The sequence below is a fragment of the Euprymna scolopes genome, chromosome 16 (genome assembly GCF_053919585.1).
Source record: "Euprymna scolopes isolate OS-2025 chromosome 16, ASM5391958v1, whole genome shotgun sequence".
Taxonomy (NCBI): Eukaryota; Metazoa; Mollusca; class Cephalopoda; order Sepiida; family Sepiolidae; genus Euprymna; species Euprymna scolopes.
This window is the reverse complement of record NC_136497.1, coordinates 115,429,495-115,439,618: the sequence shown is the minus strand read 5'-3', so window position 1 is coordinate 115,439,618 and position 10,124 is coordinate 115,429,495. Positions and strand designations below refer to the sequence as shown.

Sequence of the window (10,124 nt, the reverse complement as noted above, 5' to 3'; positions counted from 1 at the left end):
TCTATCTATGCGTATAATAAGAATGATTTTGTATAAGAGTGTTTTTGTCGCGTGTGTGATTTGATTATTATTATTATTATTATTATTCGTTTCATTCTTTCGTGATGTTTTCTTTCTTATTTGTATGTTGTTTGTTAAAATACGGGGTGAGATATTTTCAATAGAAGAGAAAACAGATTAATGAGTCTCGGAATAACCAAACAATCAAGCGCATCCATTATCATTCCTGCTTACCATGGACACAAAGAAACTTTTTAACACAATAATACAAGCCGTCATTACGTTCGTAATGTATTGCTTTTAAACGTGTCTGTCCTGATTACAACGCACATTAAGATCGCATTTAAAGCTAAATATCCGTCTGAAGCGACTCTCTGTTTTAGTCGTTTTTTACTTGACCGAATCTATATATTCTATCACTCATTGTGTGCGTGATATAAAGTTCGTATCAAATCATTTACAATTATTTTAATACGGCATAATCACGTTGACACACCGATTCCCGTCAGATCACCGAAGTTAAGCAACGTTGAGCCTGGTCATTACTAAAATGGGTGACCAATTTGGGAATTCCAGGCGCCGTATGTAGGAGGACGTCGACACCTCCCTGCAAGAAGTTGCACAAACCTAACGTCGTCATCTGCCTTTAGGGAGATGTACATGCAACTGGGGACCGCTTATGAATTCCATACTCCCATGATACTTCCTCCTTCGGAGGAGGCCGGTTAAACCCGCATAGTCTTAGTGCTGACACACACACACACGCGTACACACGCACACGTACCCATGTTCTGATTAAAGTATGTTGCGAGATTTCATTGAGAAAAAGTCTGCACGTTTATTTCTATTTTTCCTGACGATTCCAAATATGGTCCTTTTTTTCTTCAGGATGGAATGCTCAATTATTTTTTTTTTTAGTTAACTGTTATATATATATATATATATATATATATATATATATATATATATATATATATATTGCCTGTTTAAACACACACGGTAACTGGGTGCCTTGCGGCCCTAGGCTAAACTTGTAGGAGATCTCGGAGTAGTAGGGGGCCCCAGAGGTTCGTTATAGCCCACCGATGTATGGACATACCCTGGCACACTACAAACTCCTACACAACTGTCTTGTGGGTGCCCTTAGCTGGGCGAAGACTATGGGAACCCACCCCAAAATCACAGCAAAGGCACTTTAGCTTCAAATCCTACTATGATCTTGCAGTTTTCCTTAAAAGGCTATGGAACCTCATCCAGAAAGAAAAGGTGTAGTAGTGGACACGGTAGGGCGACTGTTTACTTCACGGAAATTACTTTCGGCCAGAAGCTGCGGCCTCCTCTGCTGCCAAACGTCACGGGTTCGCTCCAGCAGATACTGCACCTAAACTGCACAAGCAAGTTTTGAGTCAAGGTGGAAAGTCCTGTGGTGATGGAGTGAGACTACGTCAACACCGAGGGATAAAGCACTGAGGCCCCAACTAGTCATAATCAAGAAGGACGGACTGTATCATGATGATGATGATGATGATGATGATGCCTGTCGTAAAATACGTTTAAATATAGTTTAATCCATGCGAATTTCTTATTTATTATTAGAGTCATATGTCTATTAAATATTATATTGTACCTTGTACTGATTTCAAACGTTAAAAAATGACTTGCTAGAATCAAAACTAAATGATTTAGCACTTCAGCCGCGTTTCCTACGGTTTGAGCTAACCCAAGAGATACATAAGACAGATTCAAAATTAAACATCTAGCCATGACTATAATGACTATGATTGAACTTGCGCATGTAGAAAAATAATAAGAAATCGTCGGCAATTGAAATGAACATTTTGTCATTTTAACTTACCGACATATACGACGCGTTATTCATCCGTCTACACAAAAATGTTACTCGTCATAAACCACCATCCTCGGTGTATGATTACTATTTTTTTTAATTTCAGTTTTTAATGACTAATAATTTTAGAATCTATTGATTAAACACACACATACATGTACAGTTTTATTTGTATAAATAATTTCACTATAATTGTAACTATGCTAGATGTCCGTGCACACCCCAAGATACAGCATTGCATGAAGTGTGTTTAGGGTTTAATGGATAAAATACGTGTATGCTTATTTGTACTTTTCCAACAAATTCCAAATATGATCGCATTTCTTTTTCTTTACGGATGAACCGTTCCTCGGATTACATCTATTCTTTGGGGGCAAACATACACTTATAGCTGAATTTCTATATTATTAAAAGTAACAATTGAGTAGTGTTTCCATTCGCATATTTTTATTGGTATATATAACTAACCAGCATATACTACGCATCTCTGCAAAGCAGGAGGTAATGCATCGGAGGATCGCATTATGACGTGAGAACATATGTTACACTGTGCTCCCAATATGTCTTTTAGGGTGGTATTCTTGATGAATACACATATTCTACACTGCTCCCCAAAGGAGGAGATAATGCCTAAGGACAATAATAGACTATCCCTTTAAGGCGGAAATAACGTATGAAAGAATAGTCCCATTAAAATAGAATAGGTACTATATTGCCACTCGAAGTAGTATAAAGATTATACTTATAAAAAGAACAAAACAGATACTACACTATTTATAAAGGTGGACGTAATGCATGTCAAGATAGTAATGCTATTAGGATAGGTTCGTTGCAACAGAACAGAAATTGCTACCATCCTACCAAAAATGGGAGATAATGTCCTGCATATTAGTGCAATTCACACTCCCAGGAAGTGAGTAATATCCGCTGGGAAATGAAAACTTGATTGCACGTAAATGTAATTTGTAAACTATTTTTGTATCTTTATCAAATTATTTCTATTAAATTTATCAAATTATTTATATTGAATTTATCAAATTATTTATATTGAATTAATCAAATTATGGATTGAATTTTAAAATGATTAGTACGTAACACGATAATTTTAGTGTTGCGCTATCATTAAATTTTCTACTCAGCGACACTGACACCTCAAATATCTGCCTCTCCATAACAAATCTCTCAGCCGGAATAAGTATTTTAAGGAAAGATAATCTGGTAAAGTAATTATAAAAAAAGGTTAGCTTGAGTGAAAGAAATATACGCTAGATGGATTGCTGTTTGGATCTAACTTTGTAAATTTGACTTATTCTTATAAACGTATAGAGAATACCTTTTATAAAAATAAGTACGACTATCGTATCTTAATCAATGGAATTTCTCTTACTAGAAAGGTAGATTAAATTTTCTCTCGCTGCTACACAGAAGCGAATATCTTAAAAAATCTATTTTATACAAGCGTATGAATATATACAATTATAATAATAGCGTATATTGATATTGCACAGTTGAATATATTTTTGTTATTCGAGCTTTCACTGATAAGCTAAACAAAAGTGGACGATCACCGATAGTATAATGGAAAATAGTAGGACAAGTCATTCCATGTAGAAACCTAGACAGCTCGTGTAGTCTATGTTTGAATGAGAAATTAGATATTTAAAATTTTAAAAAATTCCAAAATTTATTAAATTGAAGGAGTGATATAGCAAACTTATGTATTTACAAAATAAATGTTACTTAATGATAATGGAAAAAAATGATGAACTACTACAAATAATAATAACAACAATTATAACAAAAATGACAAACATACTTATGACATTAATTAATAAATAAACAAAAACAGTCGGGTTAAATGCCAGGTTAATTATTGATATAGCCAATGAACTAAACAGTTTGTAGATCACTCAATATGGTTACTATGTCGGTGCTAAAGAAGATCGTTGATAAGGCATAAACGAATCGCAAAATGATAGCAGACAGTTTCTATAAACTCTATTTTCTCAAACAAAGAAATATCAAGTGTCCATTCTCTATATCTTTACGTTGGATAATGTGTAGTCATTCTATGTTTACATAAATAAAAATCTTATTATATATAAGTAAATATATTTATAACTAGCGGGACCCATGCTGAGCGTTGGTCAGAAAAATACATGTAATCAATATATATATATATATATATATATATATATATACAGTGGGTAGCAAAAGTAATTGGTACATTGGTCTTTTTCGTATTTCTCAAAAGAAATATCAAATAAATGGGAATGAAATTTACACTCAATCTTTGAACATTTCGTGTAGTCTATGTTTGAATGAGAAATTAGATATTTTAAATTTTAAAGAACTCCCAAATTTATTGAATTATCTATCTAAAGATAAAACGGATATGATGATATACTTAGTTGACAAATATTTATTAACAAAAAATCAAATTATTTATATGAATGCAAAAGTATTTAATACACTGTCAAATTTCATTCCTAAGCAATCATTACATCTTGTTACAATATTTCAACCAATCAGAAATTTCATTCTTAAGCAGCCATTTAATATTGCTACAATATTTCAACCAATCAGAAGGCAGATGCGTGTTCCGTTCCTTACGGGTCAGTTGATAACAGTTTTCAGACACTGCGCAGGTTGTCTCTTTTCTTATTCTTTTAAAATGTTTAAAACAAAGCAATTGGCCAGTGATATGCGCCAAGAAATCATAGCAAGGCAGAAAATTGAAAAGGTGTACAGGAAAATAACTTCAGAACTAAATTTGGTGGTGAGTACAGTTGGGGTTGTTGTGAAAAATGGAGAAAAAAAAACAGGTAGTAATAAAAAAAAATTTTCTAAGTGGTCGACCACGTGAATTAAATGATGTTACTGTTCGTTACGTTGCTCGTACCATTTAGAAAGAACCATTTCTGACTCGGTCAGAAATTCAGAAGGATTTGCAGTAAGCAAGTATTGAAATAAGCAAGGACACCATCAAGAGATAATTGAATCGGACAGGACTATATTCTCGATCGCCGCGAAAGACTCCATTGTTGAATCCTAGACACGTGAAAGATCGTTTGAAATTAATACCAATGTTAATCGTATTACTTTTGGAATAAAATTATTTGGTCAGATTAAGCAAAAATTGAGCTTTTCAGAAGAAACACAATTAGTAAATGCGGTAAGTCTTTTTGCATATGGGTAATTTGATTTTTCGTTAATAAATATTTGTCAACTAAGAATATTTTCATTTTCGTTTTATTTTTAGATAATATCTGTTCAAAAAGTGAGTGTAAATGTCATTCAAATTAACTTGATATTTTTTAAGAAATACGAAAAAGATCAACGTACCAAATACTTTTGCTACCCAATGTATATATATATGTGTGTGTGTGTGTGTGTGTGTGTGTGTGTGTGTGTGTAACCCAATGTCTGCATGCATGTGTGTGTTTCTGTTTTCTTTATAGAAATAAAGGTTTGAGAATCTACGTTGATCCGTATCCAATCCTGAAAAACACCAGTTCTCTGTTTTAATATTTTTGTAGTTATATCCTCCATTTAGTATTATATATTTATGTTTTCTGAAATACTTTGTGAATGAAAAAAGAAATAAAAACCAGAAATATGTTTCGTTAGAGTTATACGTAAAACTAACCCCCCACTGTAAATTCCAAAATAGGATGGTGTGTTGTTTTTCTCCGGAAGAGCTTCTATAATTTTCTTTTAAAATGTTTTTTTCGTATAAATAGCAAGTTCTTAAATACAATCTTAATAAAGTTAATCTCTCTGAAGCAATACGAAATATTTGTATTCTGTTATTATATAAATATGACGTTAACGAACGTAAAAAGAAACAAAAATACATGTATTTTTTTATAATGTAGAGAATATGTTAGAATTAATAAACCGCCATGTTTGTATTCCATAAAATTGAAAGAAGTAATTAGTTGGATTGTATATGCACAATATGCAACTGAAAAATACAGAAGCGTGAAAAGGAAAACACTAACAATACGCATTATTATGCTATCGACAATTAGGTTTTGGTGTTACTAATGGAAGTAGTAATAGATGTTATGAATTGGGGAAAAATTTAGAGAGTGAGTGAAAGGAAGAGAACTTATATATATATATATATATATATATATATATATATATATATATATATATATATATATATATATATACTGTAAGTTATGAAACTACATATGAAAAGCTCCACAGACTTTTTCATATTTCAATTTTATATAGCTTTATTGCCATATATTTTCATAACTTACTTTCTAGCTCTCCTTACGTATTATTCACTATTGAAGAAAATACTAAAAATCGATACATATCGCATTATAAAATTAATTTGGATGCAAAAAATAATATATATAATTATTATTCTAATTATTATTAATGTTCACACCATTCTGTCTTTCATTTCTACACAAGCTAGATACAGTTTAGGAATGTACCCCTTTCTGTATTTATCATCTAAACTGTTCTATCTCTCATTTCATTACTCTCGCTCTCTTTCTTTTCCTCTTCCTTTCTTTTTTCTCTCTTTCTAGCCTCGTTTCACATACATTCGTTTCTTGTCTTCGCTCACACATAAAACTGACACTACTTTCTTTCATCCGTTACGTAATAAGCATTCATTTATATTAACAGATATATTTGCTGATTCAGCATCCCGACGTTTAACATCTTATCTTCATATATAACAAAATGACTGCAGAATTTCACCTCTGGACTAAAGTATCGTAGGTTAGGAACAGTAACTGCCACATACAAATTCAATACAGCTAAGCTAATAGGCAAGCCAAAGTCCGTCCATTATAGTTGGCTGAGCTCCGTAAATTCTCATATTCCGGAATCCATTTCTTCCCTTTATAAACGAACGCTTACTAACATTAAAATATGCGTCACTAATACACATATTACAGCGCCTTCGCCAGAACAAAGAATAATTTGAACAGCCCTTGCGATCGAGTTTACAAACCGACGCATTTCATATATATTTTTTATTGAGAAATTTCTCTCCCTAATATTTGCGTCTTTTATATTTTATATTTCTATAGAAAAAAAAACAAACAAGAAAACAAATGAGAAATATAGGAAAGTTTACTTGCAAATTATTTTATCTTTTCCATGTGAGTTGACGACACTTATATGTGAAAAATACGGAAGTTTATGGAATGAAGTAAAACGAACTTATTGTTGCTAACTATTTTATTTTCGCAACATATTGCTTTTAATATAATTCCGTATTTTTTCGGTATAAATTGTAATAAAAACAAGCGGTCATTTGGAAGCTAAACTTGTCAATATATAAATATACATGAAATCCGTTGGTTTAAAAGATCACATATCTACAAAAAGACTCCAGACATAAATATAATGACATATGATTCACTCTGGACTAAATTGAAGAGGTTAGCCTCAAAATATTTTCGTTTTTCATTATTTTACCGTAAAAACAGTTTATTGAACGAAACAAACGAACTTATTTTTGCCATTAATCATATTTCCGTAACATATATTTAAATAGATATTCTGGACTAAATTTAAGAGGTAGTCTCTCAAATATTTCCCTTATGCTGAAACAAAAAATACGGCAGTTTATTGAACGAAATAAAACAGAATTTATTTTTGGCAAACTATTTCATGTTGGCAACAATTTTTTTTAATAAACTGCTGTCATTTTTTTCATATTTCTTTTATGAACATGCCAGTTTTTTTCGTAAAAAATCGTAATAAAAACATAATTTGGAAGTCAAACTGTTTAATATATAAATAGATATGAAAGTGCAAGTTTAAAAGATAACATATCTACACAATCACACAAAATATAACTATAATGACGTGTGATATAATCTGAACTAGATTGAAGAGGTTAGCTCTCAAATAGTTGCGTTTGTTTATCTTTCCGAAAAAAAACGGAAGTTTTTTGAACGAAATAAAATGAATATATATATATATATATATATATATATATATTATTATTATTATTATTATTATTATTATTATTATTATTATTATTATTAATAATTACATTTTCGCAATATATTTCTTTTAATAAATAGGAGATTAGCTCCCAAATATTTGTGTTCTTTATATTCTTATGCCGAACCGAAAAATACGGAAGTTTATTGAACGAAATAAAACTTATTTTTTATTATATTTCTGCAACACATTTTTTTACTAAAGTTCGGTAATCTTTTCATATTTCTTTGTATAGAATTCCATAACTTTATTCAGTAAAAAATCGTAATAAAAAACACGCGATTATTTATAAGATAAACGCTTCAATATATAAGTATATATTAAATGCATCGGTTTATAGCATCACCAATCTACACAAGCACACAAAATATAATCATAATGACGTGTAGAATAAATAAATGTTTATATATTTACGCACCCACTATTTGTTATTTTTTCGACTTGTTTTTTTTTGTTTGTGAAAATATAGCTATAGTAATCAATTTGATATTTTTAAGCCTTTTTATCTGAAAGATTTAGCTTCAAATATTTAGTAGAGTATGCCAACCCAATTAGGGTCAGCTTTTGGACACGTTAACACTTTTAGAACCGTTAAAAGACAAATAACATTCAAATTGCAAGATAATTTAAAAAAGAATTGGTGAACCTGAATAGTGCTAGCCCTACCATTTTCTTTTTATTGTTCACTTATTCGTTGATATTACAGGCTATTATCAGCGCTTGCGGGCTTAAATTTAGAATTATAACGTTCTACTACAGTGAACACCTACCTTTTTGTCACGTCCTTTGTTAATGATGCCACTATCATTTACGTTTTTCCTTTTCAATTTTTCCCATATTTCTAAGGCGCTTATCATAGATTACACGCTTAGGTTTCACATTACCAAAAGTACATTGTGTTACATGGAAAAGGCGGTTCCCTTCCCTTTTCATCATATATATCTCCCAGTTAATATTAATAATATGAAACCACAAAGAATTGTCAACGTCGTCGTCGTGGAGTAATATGTATAAATGTCTCCCTCATTTTCATCACCAACTGTTATATGTGTCTCTCCCAATATGAATGTACGTCACCCTCCAACAGGAGTCGCCTGCTGTACAACATTATACGTTGATTTGAGTGACGTGATCATTTTATTCTGCAAGAATAAAATTCGAACCTCGGTGATACCACGGAAACAACTAAAGGTCCTTCGAAAAAAAACTGCTGGTCGAAATTCACACAGAAACACAATAATCAAGAAGAAAAACAGAGAAGAGAAACACAATTGCAATATAAAAAATACATGAGGTCCTTAAAACACACGAAAAATGCTAGACTGTTTATCGCACACATACACATAATGTCGAAAGAAAAAAGGAAAAGAATTATATACTTACACAGGAAAAAATGAGCTTAAAAAGGGGGTGATATGCCGCAAAAGAAAAAAGAAACAGTCATAGAAAAAAATACATACGTAAATCCTCACGCACGGCAAACGTAAGAAAAGTAATTTCACCAGATTACTTTTGCGTAAAATGTCATTGATAAATTAATTGCTTTGTTTTGAAAATTACAGACACACACACACACGAGTAAAGACACTGGGGTCAGTCATTATTGTTTGAAAATTGTTTTGCAAGGTTGAAATTGTTGGATTGATAACTGTCAATCAAACAAAAAAATTTCACAAGAGCCAAAGTGGTATGTACTTTTAAAACAGCATGTGTAAATACACTTTTATTGCAAAAGGCATTTTCGTGGTTATAGTTGAAATTTTCAGCTTTCAACGTGTTTTTAATGGACAATTTTTAACAGACTTTGTTTATATTGGTGTTGTTACAGAAAAAAATTCTTGAGAAAATATTTTAATTGAAACGGTTTTTTTATCATAGTTAAACGTGTTATGCATAGTTAAATGTAATGTACTAATGTATTTTTTGAAAATGTTATATGATGTTTGAACAAATATTAAATATTGTTTTTAAATGTATGTATAAGTATTGTATTTGTCGCCAGGAATTAAAGCAATAAATTAGTAAATAAATTAAAATGAAAAAAAAACAACTAATAACGGAAATTAAGACAAATGATTGGCCTAGGAATAACTTGCAATTTTAGATAGGGGACAAGGGAAAATTACGTAACCGGGTATTTTGAGAGGTTTTCGGATGTGATAAGCCAAAAGAGAGAATTTTTCTTTTGGTTTTTGATGCCCATAACATTTTTCGCAAGAAGGGTAGCTTGCTGAGGGACAGCACTAGAGATGTGCCCCTAAAAGAAAATACAGATGGAAACCTGTGATAA

At 31.2% G+C, this 10,124-nt stretch overlaps 1 pseudogene; it reads left to right on the top strand.

The window, feature by feature from the left end:
• Positions 1-469: 469 nt before the first annotated feature.
• Positions 470-588, top strand: LOC145296599 (5S ribosomal RNA; annotated as a pseudogene).
• Positions 589-10,124: the final 9,536 nt, after the last annotated feature.